This window comes from Vanellus vanellus, assembly GCF_965231255.1.
Source record: "Vanellus vanellus genome assembly, chromosome: 2".
NCBI lineage: Eukaryota > Metazoa > Chordata > Aves > Charadriiformes > Charadriidae > Vanellus > Vanellus vanellus.
This window is the reverse complement of record NC_138906.1, coordinates 44,286,977-44,308,660: the sequence shown is the minus strand read 5'-3', so window position 1 is coordinate 44,308,660 and position 21,684 is coordinate 44,286,977.

Here is a 21,684-nt window from a genome sequence, read left to right as displayed (position 1 = left end):
CAATGGGCTTCCATTAGCCACTCTCATAAAGTCAGACTCTTCCTGGTAATAGCAAATAAAACAGATATAATCCTCAGACTGTGATGTCTGAGGCCAAACATCTCTTTTAATCTTCTTGATTCTCCTTAGAGCCAATTCTTTCCTTATTCCTCGCAGAACAGTAAATGCCTTCCTCCCTCATCAGCTCCCACTCTTCCAAAATACTTCTTCCCATCATAAAGTAAGTTTTGATATTTTTTAAAACCTAGCTTCTAACACTGGAACAACTGCAAAAAGCATAATGGCAGGAAGTGATGATGGTAAGCCCATCATTCCTGAAACCTTCAAGACTTAGAAGGGGAACGGCTTTCTTTGTTCATTAAAAATATTTCACATTTGAAACCACTGAAATAAGACAACAGTAAAAATTCCCGCCTGAGATAGTTAAAAATTATACCTACCCCCCCAAAAAACATATACCTATTGTTGTCTGAGAGTGACATCATCACCTCTTTAACCATGCTTGATTATAATCTATGCATGCGAAAAACTCTTAACAGGTTTGAAAGCTGCAAATTAAGAAAATACAAAAAAAAAATATAAATAAATAAAAGAGGATTAATTCATAAAGCATCCTGGACACTGAGTGTGACTTTATTCAGTCTGAGACACTCCAAAGGTCCTCCTTACCCAAAGTTCTTCTGAAGTAGTCAAGGATAAACTGATGTCTCATGAGAAGGGTCTCTGCTAGTCAATGGAGGCAAAGAAGTCCCTGATGTGTCTCCTCCCCTCCAGCTCACATCCTCCAGCTCTGGGGTCTTGGAAGTTGGACTCATTCAAGAGAAAGTTCTTAATACTGATGAGAAACCATTCTGCTGAATTTTTCTTTCTTGAAAAGTAAAAGCTTTGTTCTCTTTTATTTCACAAGTCACCTGTGTTCCGGTTAAGCGAAGCTAACCAGCAGTATAGAAAAAGCATAGCATATATATACATATACATATACATATACATATACATATACATATACATATAGCACCTGGAGCTAAACTGAAGCATTTCCAGAAAAGCTCAAAGCCAGGAAAGTATATTGCAGTCAACGTTAAAACCTACAAGATTCTGTTAGGTACTCAAGGTGACAAATTGCCCCTTACATTGCTTTCATTGTGGTTTTGAAGAATGTATTGCATTTGCAGCAAAGCTATTCTCAGAATTATACTGTGAAAGATCTGAAAGTGCTTGCTTTTTATTATGAATGGGTCTAATATTCAACAAATTACATTTCCTGTTTTCTCTGTACTGTTGCCTATAAGTCAACTTCTTTTGTGGAGACTTCAGAAGTCTTCAGTGACCAGCTTATCTGTGAGAATGACGTAACCTTTGAAACTGATAAAAACACAGAATGAAAAGAATTTAAATGAATTTGAATGTTCTAATTAACTGCATACACAAACGGTTAGAGTTCTCTTGCAGATCTGCCTTTTATGACTTCTCAAAAAGCCAAAAAGTAAAAATGCTGCTGGCATAACAGAGCCCACGCAGAATGTCAGTAGTGTGTTATAAGGGCGGTGTAACATCTATGATACACTTATGATTAACCTGCACAGAATCTTCTTGTTTTCCAGGCAGAAGGTTTTCGGAACAGGCAGGATGCCGTGGATCAGAACCTGCCATTTAGTGCTTCAGCTCTACGGCGAACATTTTGCAGGGAAGCAGCTGTCTTCCTTCTTTCTCAGAGGAGGCGATCCGAAACAAAAAGCAGGTAAGCATCTCTGTCTATGGTTGTTTCCCCATTGGGAGGAAAAGTTATCGCTTTAGTAACTGGATCCAAGTGGCTGCTGCCCCTTCTGCCTCAGAAGGTTGCTGCCCCTGTTACTTCTCTCACGGATTCAGTGTTTCAAATGGAAAGAGTTAAGTCCTTCCTAAAAGCATCTGTTTAGGGATATTCCCCCCACCCCCCCCCGAGGATGACCTCTTTAAATTTGCAGCGAGTCACTGAATATCTGCTAAGCACCCAAGCAGTTGCTATATCTGATTTTTAAAATATTACCACTTCTAGTGTCTCTGCAGATGGAGTGTGGTTGCTGGACCTGGCTGTTTGTCTTAAAGCCTCAGTCTTCCTACACTTCCTTCCTATCTACACGTGTCATGGTTTAACCCCAGCCAGCAACTAAGAACCACACTGCAGCTCATTCACTGCCCTTCCCCCCCCTCCCGCCCCCAGTTGCAATGGGGGAGAGAATCTGAAGAGTAAAAATGAGAAAAAACTCGTGGGTTGAGTTAAAGACAGTTCAATAAGTAAAGCAAAAGCCGCGCACACAAGCAAAGCAAAACAAGGAATTCAGTCACCGCTTCCCATCCGCAGGCAGGGCTCCAGCCATCTCCAGGAAAGCGGGGCTCCATCACGCGTAATGGGTACTTGGGAAGACAAATGCCATAACTCCAAACATCCCCGCCTTCCTTCTTCTTCCCTCAGATTTATATGCTGAGCATGATGTCATGTGGTATGGAATATCTTTTTGGTCACGCAGGGTAAGTTGTCCCAGCTGTGTCCCCTCCCAACTTCTTGTGCCCCCCCAGCCCTCTTGCTGGCAGGGTGGTGTGAGAAGCAGAAAAGTCCTTGAGTCTGTGTAAGCACTGCTCGGCAATAATGAAAACATCTCTGCATTATCAACACTGTTTTCAACACAAATGCAAAACACGGCCTCATATTAGCTACTATGAAGAAAATTAATTCTATCCCAGCCAAAACCAGCACAACGAGGCTTACCGGTGCTGAACTAGTCCTCTGTTACATACACAAACTGAGTAACCTTTCTCATCCACTCAGACACTCCTTTTTGGCAAGATTTGAAATTAAAGAGGGTCCCTAGACTCTCCCGGTGCCAAAAATTTGCCATGAGACAGATTTTCCCAATAAAGAAGATGATGCTACATATGCAGAGCACCAAACCGTGTCACTGCCTATTAAAAAGTATTAACTGAGGAGGTATGGGAATGAGAAAAACTAGATGTAATAACTATTTTCTGGTGGGTTGTTTTTTTTTGTTTTGGTTTGGTTTTTTGGTTGGGGTTTTGTGGGTTTTTTTTGGTGCCTTCGGTGCATGACTGCAGTATAGCTGCACGATTGCACTTCACAGACAGAGTGAAAGCCTGACTCACTAATGAGTCATTAATTTGACAGAATCTGACTCAGGATTTGACCATGTACTGCTTCTAGGCTATTCCAAAATATGGTGAAAAACTGATTGAAAAAAATCTCACAGGAAAGAGAGAGCTTCTCCTTTGCATCCTTCTTTTCCCCTACTCTACAATTTCCTTTAAGATCTCATTTTTTACTTTGTTTTACTTTGGTGTTTCTTTCCTTTGATCTTTCCCCCCTCCAGCAATCCAGGTTTCCACTAAAGCTTTTGACATCTATTGAAATGGCCCATTCACAGCCTCTCTGAAAATTGCCATTTAGCAGGGAATAATGGGAAAAGTTATAGTATGGCTCATGCAGAGAGCTAACGAGCCTCTAATTAGGTGTCAGGAATGATCTCAGGGCATGGGTTTGGATAGGATTTCACGACACAGTGAAAGAAGTGATTCTTCAGCTACATGTGCCTCTTCTATGACTCCACTGGGAACTCCGTATCTATTCCAAGAAATATGATTTGACGTTTCTCGTTAGTAAGTTAAAGGCAAACATTCTGTAGCCGTGAGAGGACATGCACATCCACCGCTGACGGTGTGCTTCTAGTCATCGTGCTTCTGATCAGGCAATGAGACCTGACATTTGATAGATATTGATCATCTATCACAAGTCAGTCTGAAAAACTATGCCTCCTCAAACTTGCATAGTAATATTCATATTTTAATACAGCCTTTATACTTCTGAGCACCTTAAGAAGTAAACACATATCTTCTTTCTCCCCATACCACTACAGTACACCATGAGGAACAGCTGTGTACCCAGTGTAGAAATCCGGGTGCCACTTCCGTGCATCAGTGTTTGTTGTACCGTGACTTAAAGGGCCAGGCAGAACCCAGCTTTCTAATTCAAAACAGGACATGACAAATTGTTCCTCCTACACATAAAAAAACCCCTTGTCCTACAGTCTCTCATGGTCTGAGCCCTCTTCCTTAAGGTCCCTCCTCTCTCACCACTTCTGCCCTGCAGTTGTGGATTACAGACAGGGAGAGAGTCCTTCCGTGAATTAGGGCATTGGTCCACAGTCCAACCCCTTGTTCAATCCACCTTTCTCCCATGCATTTAATGCCAGTCATAGAATCATAGAATGGTTAGAGTTGGAAAGGACCTTAAAGATTATCTAGTTCCAACCCCCCTGCCGCGGACAGGGACACCTCCCACTAGACCAAGTCACTCAAAGCCCCATCCAACCTGGCCTTGAACACCTCCAGGAATGGGGCATCCACAACTCATCTGGACAATTTGTTCCAGTGTCTCACCACCCCCCAGTAAAGAATTTCTTCCTAATATTTAGTCTAAATCTACTGTCTTTCAGTTTAAAACTCTTACCCTTCTTCCTATCGCTACACTCCCTGATAAAGAGTCCCTCCCCATCTTTCCTGTAGGCCCCCTTTAGGTACTGGAAGGCTGCTATAAGGTCTCCCTGGAGCCTTCTCTTCTCCAGGCTGAGCAAGCCCAGGTCCCTCAGTCTGTCTTCGTAGGAGAGGTGCTCCAGCTCTCTGATCATCTTCATGACCCTTCTCTGGACTCGCTCCAACAAGGTCCATGTCCTTCTTGTGTTGGGGGCCCCAGAGTTCCACACAGTTCTCCAATCACACACGAGTTTTTCAGGATTTCTGCCCTTCGTGGAACTTGACAGACTTGGCAGGTCAGAGCTGTTCCTGGGGCCAGAATTTTTTTTTTTTATAGCCATCTTCAGTGGCCTGGGATGGATGGGTGAAAGGAGAGGGATATTTATCATTCCCATCCCAGATTCCCATCAGTCACTTGTCTTAGCACTTCTCCTTCTGTCTCAGTGTATCCGAATGCTAGCAGTGCAACAGAACTAAAATGAAGTGAGAACGTGTCAACAAATACCAGCTCCACACCAGCCTTGGCTTTACAGCCAGACTCTCAGCCCCAGTGGTGTCCGAGCATTTGATCTATGGACCTGGAGGAGATAAATCCGTGTAGGAACTGTACATACTCATCACTCCCCTGCTATCTGGAAGTTCAGTTTCCACTGACTGTTCTATAGAAGCAGTCACTGAAAATGGGAGAGGCTGGGGGCATGGCTTGTGGGACAGACGGAGCGCAGTCAGTGCCCCTGAGCCCTTTGGCTACAAACTAGAAGCACAAGATACTCGTGCTATAGAGGCTAAAATACCTCTACTGTTATTCTACAGCAGAGCAGGCTGAGGGAAGAGATTCACTCTGCCATCATTTTGCACAGAGCTTCTCTATGCGTAGTCCTCCTTACTCTTGCCATGAACAAGAAGCAAACCCCAGGTCTAAGTCCTTTTTCTGAGGATAAAAGGCATCTGAGGGGATGTGGAAAGACTGAAAAGCTCAAGAAAGCCTTATTAATTAATTCAGAGGCATAAAACAAACAAACAAAAAAACAAAACCAAGTTCTAAGAATGAGATACAGCCTCAACATTTCTCATGCTCAATGTAATGCTCAGGAGCACAGCTTTATCTTAGGAAATTTAAAACAGTGTTTCCAAAACCATCCTTCACTTATTGAGGATCAATTTGTTTCCACTAGGGCTGACAAACTTCTGATAGAAGCTCTTCAGAAGTTTTCAGAAGAGCAATGAGTCAAAGGATGTATGCACTCTCAGTGACTCCTACCGCCAGCTTTAACATTTGAAAAAGATAAGATGTCCTACGATACCGAAAAATAAGTCTTATGGATTATTGTTGCTCGTTTCTGATATCTAACACATATCATCTGTTGTCTGTGTAAATTATCTGGGTGAATACTTGGTTTCTTACTACGACATATATGAAAATTTTTTGTCCTAGTACTAGAGAATAGGACTCGGACCTCTTAGATTTTAGCAAAGTAAAATGTAGTCTTTATCCACAAGAAAATGGGCTGTGATTTTTCCCTGTGAAAAATATAGGATTAAAAGTATTACCTTGTGTTTAATTAAATGATTTTGAAAATGTGGGAGGGGAGAGGGCTTGCATCAAAATGTCCACTAAGACCTTCTTAGGCAACTAATACAGGAAAGAATACAGAAATAAAAGTTAGCTGCAGAAAAAAAAAATTAAAAAAGAAAAGCACTACAAGAAATAATTGTAGAACTTAAATAAAAATGGATGGAAGGACATGTACTGAGGTAGTTATAACACTTTACTGCTTCAGACTTCTTACTCAATGAGCCTTGACAAGTACGAAGCTTTGAAAAGTAAAGTCTTATGAAGTATGTTTGAAGAGAAAGAAAATATTCATTTTTAGTGCACCGTAAGGAAAATACTGCTGACATCACTCTGTGAGAAGGTCACCCCACCTTTTTGTCACTATTACAGAAAAAACAATAGTTTCAGATGCTTTTGTTTTCTGTTTCCATAAGAATATGTACTTCCCAGTAACTTCACTTTAATAATACATGATGGGAAACGTCAGCAAATAATTTCTGTGAAATCTTCAGTCTGACAGTCGCCACATATAATTTTTTTAAACCTCCAAGTCATTATACGTAGCAGAATTGAAGAATACCAAAAAATAGTAAACAGGAAGGAATGATGTTAAACATTGAGCAAAATAAGGAAGAATGAAGGACAGTTGAGCAGAAAACTCCAGCCAGCTTCCAGAGTATCCTGTCTTTCTTATTTAGTCAGACTATAAAGTGCAGCCCTCTTCAAAATGCTCTACAGCAGTAAAGGGACAATTCGAGTTGGGTTGAAGTCAGAGGTATTCAACAAATACCTTGGCCCATCTGCCTTCAGAAGCTTTGTATTCCAATAGTATTCCCACTGCTGGATATCAATCCCAGTAGAGGCTAGTTTTTTAAATCAACTAATTAGGCATGCTCCATAAAGACAGGTGTTACCGTCAGCCCCTAAATACACAACACTGGTTGCAATACCTACAAATAACGTTTTAAACATTTAGTAGCTCTCTCGTTTGAGCGCTTCAGTTTTTGCACTTGCTTCACGAGTCTAATTTTTTTCTGTGTAATCATGAGACCTCAACACTATTTTTCCTTTTGAACCCACAGCTAAAGTTCTCGTGTAGATCAGCTTACTGCTGCTGCTTGGACTTTCTGTCTGAAAGCCCATCAAAAGGCAAAAATCTCGCAATAGAAGCACGGGAGTCATCAGTACCCTATGAAACATGAAAATCAATTCTGCACAGTGAGCTTGTCTAGCCAGTGCCAGGCAACATGTTTTTACTCAGGAGAAAGTCAGACAATTACATTTAAAGCAGAATATTTAGGAGTATACTCCCAGGAAGCAATTTCTAAGACACTAGTGGATATACTAACAGTCTAGACATATCTTTTGCCACAAAGAAACTTCGCTTCATGCCATTGGAACTGCGTACGCAGAAATCACAAGGAGGAACCGAACATTTAATTAAAGCCTAAATGTCAACGAGAAGAAAAAGAGAAACGTGGCAGCAGGAATGAGGAGATTAAAACATACCCCTGTTTTTCATCCACAGCTTTTGGTGCTTAATGAGTCCAATAAACACTTCAGATAATGGGGCACCGTTAACTAGCTCAGCGGGCTTTCTGGCATGTATTCGAGATCAGGAGACCTCATTCCTCTTGTTTACTGACAGAAATCTAAGTCACAGCAGGATTTTGGACTAGGTCCTTCCCATTGCATGCTCATTGCAATAAAGCGATTCCTCCACACCAAGGTCTAACCCCCACTGTTCTAGGTTCTGTGTATCCACATAGAGAGCTAGCCCATGCCCTGAATAGTCTATTCTCTAAATAGGTTAGCTAAAGACATTAATATTGTTAAGCAACTTCACAAATGAGGAATTTAAACAGATGAGGAATTTCAGCAGGGAAATTAAGGAATATGACAAAGGCCAAGTAGAAAAATCCAGGATTGAGCCCAAGTACATTGAATCCAGGGCCTTTAATATGAGCTCATTCTTTGTGTCTTTATGTTGGTAAGCGCTCTGCTGCCAGTAGATAGCTTCCATACAGAGCAAATTGACATTTATTTTCAGCACTGTAAACAGAAAGGAAAACCACAGGGAAAGAAAGAAAGAAAGAAAGAAAGAAAAAATATTCTTCTCTATAGAGGGATCACAGTCATATTCGTTAAGATCTTCTGTCTTGAACTTACTCCTGGCAATTTTCTGACTCCTTTTGGCACAGAGATAATCAAAGATGTTAAAGACAGTAAACAGAATTGTATTTCCTATAATCACACCACTACGTGCACTGCTGCTATGCTGTTACATATGCACACGCTCTGTGTGAATTCACAAAGGAGTGAGCAGGGTATTTATGAAAGTTAATAGAAGAATTCTGTTTCTCTTACAAACAGCCTGCCTCTTGAGTGCTTACTAAAACATCATATGCACATAAATCATGTATCTCTATTAATTTGGATTTATAGTCAACACATTAGTAGCCACCCTTCCAAATAGCTATAGGCATTCGCATATTATGAGCAATCTGTAGTGTTAGAATAGTAACAACAAAATAACAAAAGCCTACATATTTTATTTAAATGCGCTTATCGTTGAGAAAAATGAACATTCAACACTGTATAGAACTCCCAGCCCAGGAATATCGAATATCCAACCCCCAAAAATGCTTGCAGGGAAAACCTTACCATACACCACTTCTCATTTAAAACAGAGGTCTTCAGGTAAAATGGCTCAGGTGTGTGGGACAGACAAAATCTCTCAAGTAGATTATTTGAAACATTATGGGTTAAAACTGAGACCCTGAACTCTAACTGAAAACCAAGGAGCAGCCTACTCTGACCATATCCTGAGGATGAAACCCTGTTTCAGGAAATCAGTCTCTGTGGTTTTGTCACCATCAGCTGTAAACAGTATCAAAGTGACCCTACCCATTGCAATGACATTACTATGAGCCAGTCTTCAAATCTATAGCAAAGATGCAAATCTTGAATCAAATGGCTATGGTATTCTTTGCAGATACGTGATAAAAGATGGGGTTTTAGCTGAAGCAACTTCTTGGTTGCCTAACAGTAATTCTGATTCTCCATGAGAGAATTGCGTGTGAATAGTCTGTAAGCAGAAGCTTTTACAATGAAGGCAGACAGATCTTGTCTGGAAATCTTCAGGAAAAAAACGTCTTGTATTCTAAAGAATGTTATTGTTCAGAACAACAAGAAATATTGTTTCTAATTGTCTCACAGCATCCCTAAAGGGGACATCTGACCGTACAACCAGGGCAGCTACTATAATTCATACCTCTTCCTCAGACTGCATTTGCCCTGTCCTGCTTCAGGAAAAGATAACTTTCCACCTTGAAGCATCCCCACCCACCTAAGCTTATATTCCCACCATCACGTATGGGCCCCTCATTCACTGGCTTCCAAAATGTCAGAGCACTTTTTTTCCTAGAGGTTTTGCATTTTGACCTATGCAATCATTTGTGTTTATTCTTCAAAAATGCGACTATATCTCCTGGGAACATACTCAGTATTGCTTTAAGCTAAACCAAGTCTGTCTTAACACTCCAGTGAGAAGTCCATGATGCACAATCAGACCCACACTGCTGAAATGCCCTGTCATTGGTACCCAAAGCTGTTGACAGAAAGCTGGCTTGGATACATCTATAGAAGCTCCAGCCACATCTCACAGTCTGGATGCCTCCCAGTACTGTAGAGCAACCCAGTCTCTTACTAATCCAACGTTTTATCTCTACCAAATCAACAGGATTTGTTAGCCAGGCATACTTGGAAGTATTTCATCCTGTCATGAGTATGCCACATGCTTATATCCTGGTATGCTGCACCACAGGAACGTTACCAGAGAGACGGCTCAGGAAAACTTAGTTTGTGTCCTTGCACAAGGCCAGGCAGCGCCAGTGGTACCCTACAGCTGCCTTCCCCTGTCCAAGCACAAACCCCCTTCTGCCTTCTTGCTGCCTTGTTTTCAGCAACCTTATAGCTCAGCACAGCCTTTTGTACAGCCACAGAACGGACAGGGAAGTCTTCTGGCTCCTGGATATAGGTCCCTTTTTTTCTGTTATTTAAGCTGTGACCCTTGAATAGGTGCCCCTATGAACACTGAAGTCAAATAGGTACCTTCAGCTTAAATCCTGCTGGTTTATATACTCATGTCACCTCATCTAGGTGTTATGTGGAATCTCAACATAAAGACCTTCTTTTGACTTTAGTTTTGGTTACCTTTGGTTATCTTTGGCTCATAGTGACTGGAGGATATCTGCATACTTGCACACTCTATTAGCATCAGGAAGTCTAACACAGCACCTATAATTTCTTAGCATTATCACACACAAAAAAAAAGACAGAAGAACATTGCACTGGAAAGAGATGATCCAGAAAAACCTTACTGTGTTGTATATAACTTTCAACTGTTTATACAGCTCTCCCACAGTTCTTCATAAAATGGGATGCTGTGTTCAACACGATGCCCATGAAAGAAATCTTGCCCCAAAGAGGAGCTTACGCTTGTCCAACTGAAAGCTTCTGCTAGGGCTGATAGCTGGAGTTGGTGTTTGCTGAGTCAAGCTGTAGCCTTGGCAGAACCTGTTCATGATTCTTAAACTCAGCTTTTCTACTCCAAGAAAAATAAAGAAGCAGCATTACGCTGAATACTTATTTTGAATAACACTGATTCAGCCTCTCTGAACTGGTTGTCCCCTCAAGTTTACTTTGCCATTTCCTCCTTCTTGACTTTATTTACTACAGCGCTATTTAAACTGTTTATTGGAACCACTAACATACATTAAACTCCTACTCTATTGCATTGTTATTTTTGTTAAATTCCTAATTCTTTTATTTGTGTTATCTATTTAGGAATTCTTTAACTCTTTTTTAATCCTTGACTTTGTCCAAAAATGGCTCATCTACTCAGCCTGCTAAGTATTTCCCATCCTTCACTCAACTGGATGATTTAACCTTCACTCACAGATCTACCTGCTCTCTTTCTGTTAAAAGGTATATTTCTTTCTGGGTTGTGGAAGTGACCATATTGACTCCTTATTACCTGGGGAGAAAAAAACAACCTTGAAATACTTACATTGAAGTGTTTAGAAACAACTGCAAGAAGAACCAAACGATAGGAGTAGCAGGCAGCCCCTTTTCTGTTCCCAATACTTTTTAATATGTAACTGTTACTACAACCACTGTTTTATTCCCTTTTTGTTAAAGAGAAAATTGATTATCACATCAGTGATAAAAGGAAGACTGGGAAAATGTGGGCCCTCTCTGGAAGGAAACGGGAGACCTGGTCACCCAGGATATGGAGAAGGCTGAGGGACTTAATGAATTTTTTGTCTCAGTTGTCACCAGCAAGTGCTCTAGCCACACTGCCCAAGTCACAGAAGACAAAGGCAGGGACTAGGAGAATGAGGTACTGCCCACTGTAGGAGAAGACCAGGTTTGAGAGCATCTGAGGAACCTGAAAGTGCACAAATCCATGGGACCTGATGGGATACATTCACAGGTCCTGAGGGAACGGGTGGATGAAGTTGCTAAGTCAATATTCATCATATTTAAGAAGTCGTGGCATTTCAGTGAAGTTTCCACTGATTAGAAAAGGGGGGAAATGATCCGCATTTTTAAAAAGGGAAAAAAGAAAGATGCGGGGAACTACAGACCAGTCAGTCTCACCTCTGTGCCTGGCAAGATCATGGAGCAGATCCTCCTGGAAACTATGCTAAGGCACATGGAAAATAAGGAGATGATCGATGACAGCCAACATGGCTTCACTAAAGGTAAATCATGTCTGACAAATTTGATGGCCTTCTACAATTGGGTTACAGCATTGATGGATAAGGGAAGAGCAACTGACATCACCTACCTGGGCTTGTGCAAAGCATTTGACACTGTCCCGCATGACATCCTTGTCTCTAAATTGGAGAGACATGGATTTGATGGATGGACCACTTGGTGGATAAGGAATTGGCTGGAATGTCGCACTCAAAGAGTTGCAGTCAACAGCTCAATGTCCAAGCGGAGACTAGTGATGAGTGGCATTACCCAGGGGTCAGTATTGTGACCAGAGTTGTTTAACATCTTCATCAGTGACATGGATGTTGGGATTGAGTGCACCCTCAGCAAGTTTGCCAATGGCACCAAGCTGTGTTGTACAGTCGATGTGCTGGAGGGAAGGGATGCCATCCGAAGGGACGCCATCCAAAGGGACCTGGGCAACCTGGAGAGGTGGGCCCCATGCGAACCTCAAGAATTTCAACAAGGCCAAGTGCAAGGTCCCATACGTGGGTTGGGGCAATCCCAAGCACAAACCCAGGCTTCGTGGAGAATGGCTTGAGAGCAGCCCTGCTGAGAAAGACTTTGGGTGTTGGTTGATGAGAAGCTCAACATGAGCCAGCAATGCATGCTTGCAGCCCAGAAAAACCAAATCCTGGGCTACATCAAAATAGACATGGCCAGCAGGTGATTCTGCCCCTCTACTCTGGTGAGACCCCACCTGTATTACTGTGTCCAGCTCTGGGGCCTCCAACATAAGAAGGACAGGGACCTGTTGGAGAGAGTCCAGAGGACGGCCACGAAGATGATCAGAGGGCTGAGAGAGTTGGAATTATTCAGCCTGGAGAGGAAAAGGCTCCGGGGAGACCTCATAGCAGCCTTAAAGGGGGCCTACAGGACAGATGGGGAGGGACTTTTTATCAGGGAGTGTAGTGATGGGATGAGGCATAACAGCTTTAAACTGGAAAAGGGTAGATTTAGATTAGGTATTAGGAAGATTCTTTACTGTGAGGTTGGTGATGCACTGGAACACGTTGCCTCGGGAAGTTGGGGATGCCCCATTCCTGGAGGTGTGCAAGGCCAGGTTGGATGGGGCTTTGAGTCACTTGGTCTAGTGGGAGATGTCTCTGCCCATGGCAGAGGGGTTGGAACTACATGATCTTTAACGTCCCTTTCAACCCAAACCATCTATGATTCTATTATTTGAATAAAACTCACAATAAGACATTTCTGGCATCTCATATCAGTCATTTCCCTTCTGAAGGTAAACACAGCAGTGGTAAAACTGTCTAGCCTGTTGTCCCAACAAAAACCAATCTGTTACTCTCTTTTGTTAATAGCTTGGCACCAGCTGCTTCTTATAGGCCAAATACCAAGCAGGTCCCCAACCATCCACTTTGTTAGAGCACATAAAACTTGCACTTCCAAATGGTAATTTATTTGATGGTCATGTGTGGAATTGTCTCATTTTGCTTCTGCACATCTGGCCTCATACATGTAAATAGGAGCAAGAACACTTTTGACAATACAAAATTAGAAATATCTCTGAAGAATGATCACTAGTAATTCAAATTGTTGCCTCCAGAGATGCCACCTCATGTTGCCTAGAATTATTGGCACAGCCTTTGTCAGGGAAGAAAGCATATATTGCCATCCTCCCAAGGCTAGTCTTCACAATAGAAGTACACAGGTATTTAGTAACCCCTTTAAGTGACCTAGCCAATTCTCTACTCCAAAGTAACTTTATAAAGCCCTAATTCTCCAATAATATAACCATCATAATGTACTGCATTTTCTTGGAAGAAAAGAATACAATGAATTTCAGAATTCTTAATTCCCCCATTTTGGAGCCTTACAATAAGAAAACAGTCTGGAATAATAAGATATATAATAGACACATGCTACTGCAAAATCTTGATGGTCTAGAAGAGAATTCATTGTCCAACCTATGTAAAGAAAGAAAAACTGAACTATGCATTGACAAATCACTAATTTCTCATTTTCATTTGCATATTTCTCATTCAGGCCCTGAAAATCTCAGATCTGGGATTAAAGGTCATATCTGAGACATAAAAAGCTCTAGGCATTATTGGTAGGACTCAGATGTTTAGTATCATCTTAGACACACAGAGGAATGGCACCAACCCTCAAGCTGCCTTTCCAACCCCAAGCAGGTGCCCCAAAGTTGTCTAGTGCCAGACACCTGCAAGTAGGCAGCTGAATTCCCTGGTTAGGAATGGGAACTTTGAAGGATGGAGTACCTTGGGTAATTGTTACCCAAGGTACTGTTTCCAGCGAAGTCAACAAAGGTTGCATCCAAGTGCGTGACTCATTACAGACCAGAGCAGAATTAAAATTTTATAAAAACCCCAATGCAAATGTAAGATGAAAATAAGATTTTCTTTCAGGACTCTATCAGTACTTAGCTGAGGCAGAAATGATCACAGTAAGCAATTGTGAACATTTTTTAACACCAAAAAGATACAAAAGGAACGTTTTCACTACACTAATTTTACTCTCTTCAAGAATAATTAGAGTATTGGAGAAGGATATTCTCCGGCAAGTAGAACTTGCTACTATTTATAGTATTGCAGTTTTACATTTCAGTTTGATCACAAACACCTTTTCCAACCACTGCTGGAGGATAAGAAATGACTCAAAGGAAATTTTTGAAGCTGATCCTTTGCAGGCTGTCATTGCATACTGTAGTGTTTTGAAAAGTGCATGTGTGAGCACAAATGGACATGTGGTTGTGGGTGTGAAAATCATTCCTTGCAAAGCCTCTCTCCTGTTTCAAAGCTATCTGACAAAGGACAAGCACCCTTAAAAATAACTCTTGTTGCCAACATCATTTTACACCTCTTCTATTTCAGGGTATGCACGTGTTGCTATTACACTACTTGATGGATTTCAGAGTGGTTCCACTTTGGAAAAGAGGCAAAAGAAACAAAATAATTTTACTACTTTCACTTGGCTGCCAGAGGATATTTTGAGACATTTTGTAACCAGAGATTTCAGTGAAGGGAAGAAAGAAAGTAGATCTTCAATGAAATGTAAGGATTGAAATATCATTCAGGGTACTTTCCTGTGTCGACTGAGCTCATATGCATGGGTGACTAAAAAAAAAGTCATTAAAAAGATGGGCCTCAACTGCCTTATGAAGTCAATAATTTTTTTCTGTCCATATGTTTTTGAAGATAACAACAGGATTTTCACTGTGGTTTCAATTTTCTCCAGCTGGGTAATTTGTGTGACACACTTTCAAGGCACCCACCAGCAAAATAGCTATAACTTCTGGGTTTTAATGCATCTCAGAACACAATTGCATCCATCACAGTTCATGTGCTAGAAAGCAGGAGAAAAATATTTTCATTTGACAAATTAGGCACTGCCTCCTCAAAACAATCTAATATTTATAGACATTCTGACAGACTAATGAATAGATAGCTACATTTGCATAGAAGGACAAGTACGAGTTTCTAGATGAAAGAACAGAGCGATGTGATAAAGCATTAAAGACAAATATGTCATGTAGGTTCTGATTATACCATCTGACTGTCAGGAGAAAAAGAAGTAACTTGCTAGCCACATATTAAGCAGACAACTTAGCAATCAAAAAGCCTTTGAAAGTTTCACCAGAGCTTGAACAATTTGCATTTTGGGACTCTGTTGGTACTAGTCATATTTTGTTGTTGCTATTGGAAAGGCATATTTGAAAGGATCACTGAAAACTCTCTTTATGTCTTCAAGAAATACAGCATCTCTGGGTGAGCTCAAAACATGCCTTAATTTTAAAAACTAGAAAAGAAGGATATCCAATATCTTATCTTTGCTGTGATATTATTATGTAGGAGAAATCTGACCTTATTGTTATTCAGCAGGCTCATTATTCCACCCCCTCTCATGCACATTTGTACTGTCATCATCAACCGGAAAACCAGTATAATGAAAACTGTAAGAAGAGATCATTTAATTAAAAAATTGTCATCTAATCAGTAGTAAATAAATAATGGAATATTTAAAATTCTGGCAGGGTAGTGTGGGAATTAAGGCATCAGTCTGTTTATGTGAGACGTGAGCTAGAGCAACTTTTTTATCAGTAGGTCATTTTACTAGCTCTAACAAAATACAACAAAGTGAAAATAACTTCATAAAGAATATGTCTGTAAGATGCCTTGGAGACCCTGGCTGTGAATAAACAGACTTGCTAGGAAGGATGTAGAGATAGTAGCTTAGGTATTTGGTCTGCAGGGACCATAGAGGGTTTTGATTAGCGCCATAAATAGGAGTTTCTGTCATAGATGTTATTAAGCTGTTTGAGGATTTTAAGGAACCTTGTTTATCAAAGACAGAAATCACAGCTTTATAGAAATAGCTAGCCAATGTTAGGACAGAGATAAAAATATAAGATGAAAGAGTCTTTGAAGGCTATTCTGCAACCCTTACTTGCACTGAATTGCACTTATTCTTTCAAGGAGGTCACAGTGGGACAAACTTAATATGAGAACAGTTGTAGAAATATGCTTAATAATACAATAAAACATAAAGGTGCTTCCCTCTTGGCTTAGGGCAAGCAGGTTGAGTTGCCCACAAAGTGGCGAGAATGAACTCAGAGGGTAACTACCCAGGTGATGCACTGAGCCATTGTTCATTCTCCTTAATTTTGGCTGGGGGACAAAACACTAAACTAAAGCCAGTGCTTAGTTTTTAGCATGTAAGGAGTCCCAAAAGAGAAAAGAGGTAGCCTTTCTGGTAGAAAAGAGGCTACCCTCAGAAGCGTAGCATTTCTTAAACACTTTTTGCCAAATGTGTGGAGGGAGAGATGAAGAGCGTGACAGCAGTGACTGGGCTTGTTAAGGTGATTTGCCTTTACTCCTGCAGTGGAAGGGAGATATATCTGGCCCAGTCAGGTCGCAGAGTAGAACAGCACTTTAACACAGTCCCTATAGAGAAGTCTTTTACTTCCCACAGTAGAAAGTAATTTTATCTTGATAGCAAATAGGGGATTGCTCACATAACACACAGGTTCACAAGAAAATGATATAGCAATTGTTTGCTATCAATTAGCAAGACAGGTATTACACAGACAATGCTTTCCCCATGAGTATCTTAGGCCAGAAGAGCATGGGACATCTCTAGGAGAGATGGGGGAGCTAGCACCAGACTGCCCTTCCACAAGTCTATGGAGCAAGTGTTATGCTTAAGGACCAACCTGTACTTTCTACATTTGATTGCATTAAAATCATCCTGCAGACGTGTTCTCAAAGTATCCCAGAGACTCAGTATCTCTGGAGTCCCCTTTAGTGAAGCCCTCACTTTCCTACACTGGTGACTGGAGAGTTTGTCTGGTTCCTTATCACGGGTTCACCACATGAACACCCCCAGCACAACTTCTAAGCTACTGAAATAATTAGTCTTTCTTATTCCCTTCCCCATAATCTTTTGCACTTTTCAGAAAATAGTGTAAACATCTCTTCAAGAACTGCTATACCAATACCCCATCTTACATTGTCTATCTAGTTATTTTCCCCATACTTTATTCTCTCTTCCTGGTTAATCTCTTATCTTCCTAATATGCCCCTGAGACCTTCTGCCTCCCAAGCACAGGCCCTACCACTGATGCTCTTTTAGGTAGACCTTATCTGTTAAATTAGATAGGACTTCTGGCTGAATATTCTTGAGTAGCTCAAACATCCATAGATCATAAAGGTACGTTACTGGTTTCCACTTCCATTGGCTCTACAGTAGAGTTATCTTGTGAAATTGGAGTTCCAGGACAAGTGAAGTTTGAGATGAGCACCTCTGAGATGTTAGAAATTTGAAACACCACTGAAAGCAAAAGAGAAGGGGAGAAAAAGAAGGTTTTGGAAGGCTGGAAAGGTGCAACCTTACCCAGGGGCAGCACCCCAGCCCAGAGGTACAAGTTTCCAGAAATATAAATTGGTATAAGCATCTTTCTGATTCACTAGGTCTTTGCAGATAATTTGCATATGACATCCAAGAACAGGAATAACCCCCACCCCTTAAATTTTAATTTTCCCAACCACGCTGTTGTTGACATAACTTTGTAGCAAACCAGACTTTAGATCCACATGTAAATATTACACTGAACAAGTTATGAAAGTCACTGTGACTTTCAAGAGTGAAGAGAGCTGAAGGTCTGAAGAGGAGGTAGGACATCATTCTGGACATAATTCAGTCCCACGGCCATACTTAGTCATTACAGAGACACCACAGATGTATTAAAGCAGAACATGACACTAGGTTATGGGCGATAGAGGTTCTGGCTTTGGCAGGGAGGGTTCCTTCCAACTGCAAGAACTGAAAACTCCTCCAAAGTTAGCCTTCCGGCTTCTATTTGATTACTTCTTTACATTTTGAAAATCCTCATCTCTACTATTCTTGTCCAAATAATTTCATTGTTTTCAGCTTGATACTTGTTATTTAGTTTTATTACATCCTTCAAAAGATTGGTAAAGTGATCAGAATTCCATGCCAGAAAAAGGACATGGATACAATGAGTCTTGCTGTTCTGTGTAGGGAAAAGCTGGCCTTACTCCAGAAAAAAAAAAAAAAACAACAAAAAAACCCCCCAAAACATATTTACTTCACCTTCTGAGCTGCACAGGTATCTAAATACCACAGATGTAGGGTCCATGGTAAGCTGTAGTGCTGGTAGGGGAGACACGAAGGAAAGCCTGTCCTTTTTCCCCTCAAAACCTCCTTAGCTCCCAGACTGTCAAGTTGCAGAACTGCCTGTATCAGTCTAAGCAATTGCCTGTCTTAAGCTACTCTTCCAGCCCTGTCAGCTGCTCTCCATCCTCAACTGATGTGAAGGGTATGAATAGATCTGGAGACTAATTGGATAAGTTGTGAATGTTTTCTTTCTCTGTACAGTTGAGGATTTTTGCTTTTTTTTTTTCCCTTCTTTTTCTCTTGAAACCCGGGCGTGGTGGGGGCAAACCTAAAATCAGTAGATAACAAATACAACAGAAAGTTAAATCACTTGACTTGAAATTTGACACATACTAATGTCTTAACGGAAGCTTCATGCAATGGTATAACTCAGGATATAGAAATAAACATGCCACACATACACGCTCCTTGAACACCAGCCAAAACATCAGTTATCTTGTGGACTGAAAAACTTTTGGGAGCAATCCTGCAAATGCTGATTGAGGTCAGTATCCCTAACACATTTACCTATTTACAGAGGGCAGTTTGCAATTCAGCTGAAAACCAGTACGCAAGAAGTTATGGGATTGGACTGAGTTTTTATTTACGCATTATAGGTACCCATTTGAATCCTGAGAGCTGTTTGGCTGTAGTCTCAAAGCACCCCTGGTTGGGGAGGGCCTTTTGGGTCTGCCTGGGCCGTATTTTGGATTTGGGTCTTTGCCTGCTCAGGTGACGTAGGCACAGCCCATGCACACAGTGCTGCGCACAGGCACGAGGTGTGCCTCCAGGCACTTGCCTTCTTCTCACATGGGTGCAGCAACATCCTCAAGAGAAGGGCAGAAGGCCAAGGCAGACTGAGCCTGGGGCCTCCCCCTCTCTCACCACTAAAGGGTGAGTCCTTAGGGAACTGTCTTCTTCCTTTAGTCTTATAGGCAGGGTCTCCTGGATCATCATCTTTGTGATAATGGCCGGGAAAAAACTTAGCTTCCATGTATATGGCTTAGTACCCAAAAGGTATACCCTTTCATCAAAATCTCTCAATTCTCGAGACAAATTGGGTGACTGAGTAGTACCAAGTGAATGTGTTCCTCTAGGACAGGCTGAATGCATGGTCTGTACACTCCCAAGATGATCATCTCGTACTCCATCTCAAACACAATGGGATTGAGACCAAGGTCAAATGCTATGTTCTGATTATAAACACATAGGCAATTACTAACCTAGTAATTAGCCTTTTTATAGCTTAAATTAAATATCTGGCATATAAGGATGAGCTTGTGAACACAGTGTGTTTCAGTCTGTATTTGGGTACAGATTTCTAGAAGGAGCCCCAAGTACAAAAGCCTGCAAGCCTACGTGTCATCAGCTGCTATTCCAATATTGCTGCTGACCCTGAGTAATTCATCTTTTTTGATGATACAAAATACATACAAGCTATGAGCTCCAAGAAAGAATCTGTCTTTATTTCTATAAAAATCTCCAGCAACTGTGCATATGTTTTTAAAAAACTGAATACTCCAAGGGTTTAAAGACACGTCTTTGCAAGTAGGTTGGCGAAAAGCAAGAAAGTTGGCTTTTATGGTTTAAACATAAATATCTCTCAAATTAGTCTCTTCTGTTTCTACATACAATTCTTTTTGTTTGAATAAAGACTGGTTAACTAATCCTGATAACTAATTCAAAGGCCTGCCGTTATCACACATATAAAGTGCTCCACAGCTAAATGAACTATCATTCTGGAGCAAATACTCCCATTGCTTACATGTACATGGTAACCAATTCTGTCCTTATGGGGAGCTGGCAGATCCCAAGGATATTTTATGCCACTTTATTAAACTCTGACGAAAACAAGTTTGCAAAGTGTTCTTTCCCCCATATGAAATAACAATCTCAAGCAAAGAGACAGGCATCTTTACCTTTATTTGCTTCCTTTAAGATAATTTTAATACTTTTTATATAAATTCATCGTTGGTTAAGGATTATGACCACTGCCCTTCAGGGGACAGCTCAGCTGCTGGCAGATCTCTTCCTAGATCTTGACATATTTTTTGAACTGACCTGGTTATTGTAAACTTTCCCCTGACTTTTGCATATTTTGCATGAATTCTTACCACTTAACATTTCTGTTATTTTCTGCAGCTTAAATGAGATGCACTGGAAACTCATGAGACTATGTATATTCTCATTCAATTTCAAGCCAGCAAGCAAGAACAAAAAAAACCATTATGAACAGCACATTATACAGTTATGTATATGGATAAAAATAACACACATCTATGAAGAGAGACTGGTGATGGTTATTAATGATACAGCCAGTTGACACCCAACCTGACTGCCTCCCTTGGTCTTACCAGAATTTGAAAACAACGAGGCAGACTGAAACAAACTCTGTGGATATCTTAAGTATTTGAAATAATTGTTTAACAAAAATGTTAAGCCTTATTGGCCAACTGGATTCAATGTTTGGAATGTCTAGGTTCATTTTCCAGGTTGTACGCTTGCTTTCAAGCCCTATAGGAGCCAAAGTAGTAAGACAGATGGTGGCTGGTGGCGAAAAAAGTAAGGATTCATAGGCAATCTGTCAGAAATAAGACATTTCAAGAGAAAGTCAACTCAGCATTATAGCAGGAAGCAGGTGACAAAAAAAAAAAAAAGGAGGGGAGGTTCATGACAGGGCTGTGAACAGGAAATTTGGTGGAGAATAAGAGGAAATTACGTTGGGTTTCTACTATAGGAGCACAAAAGAATAACTTGATGCTATTGTTAAATGCATTAAAGGTAGCTGTACAGGCAATTAGTAAGAATCCAACCCATAATGCAGACGGATCAGCCAAGCTGACTGCATACAGGATCTTGTTAGTTTGCATAGAGCTACTTATGAAAAGGGAAAGTCAAAGCTATGCAAACGTGGCTCTATTTTAGTATGAAGTTTATAAAAATTGAAAACATAAAACCTCAGCATCTTGGTAGCTCTCTGCTGCTTTTAGAAATAATGTTAAAGTCCCCTTGCATACCTAAAAATGAAAAATAAAGTGACTTTTGGTATGTATGAAAGCACTAACAGAGACAGCAGAAACAAGATGCCCACTGATAACACCGTACAATGTGCACCACACATCAGAAAAATGATGGCAGGCAAATGTTAGATGACAGTAGCTTCCAATATT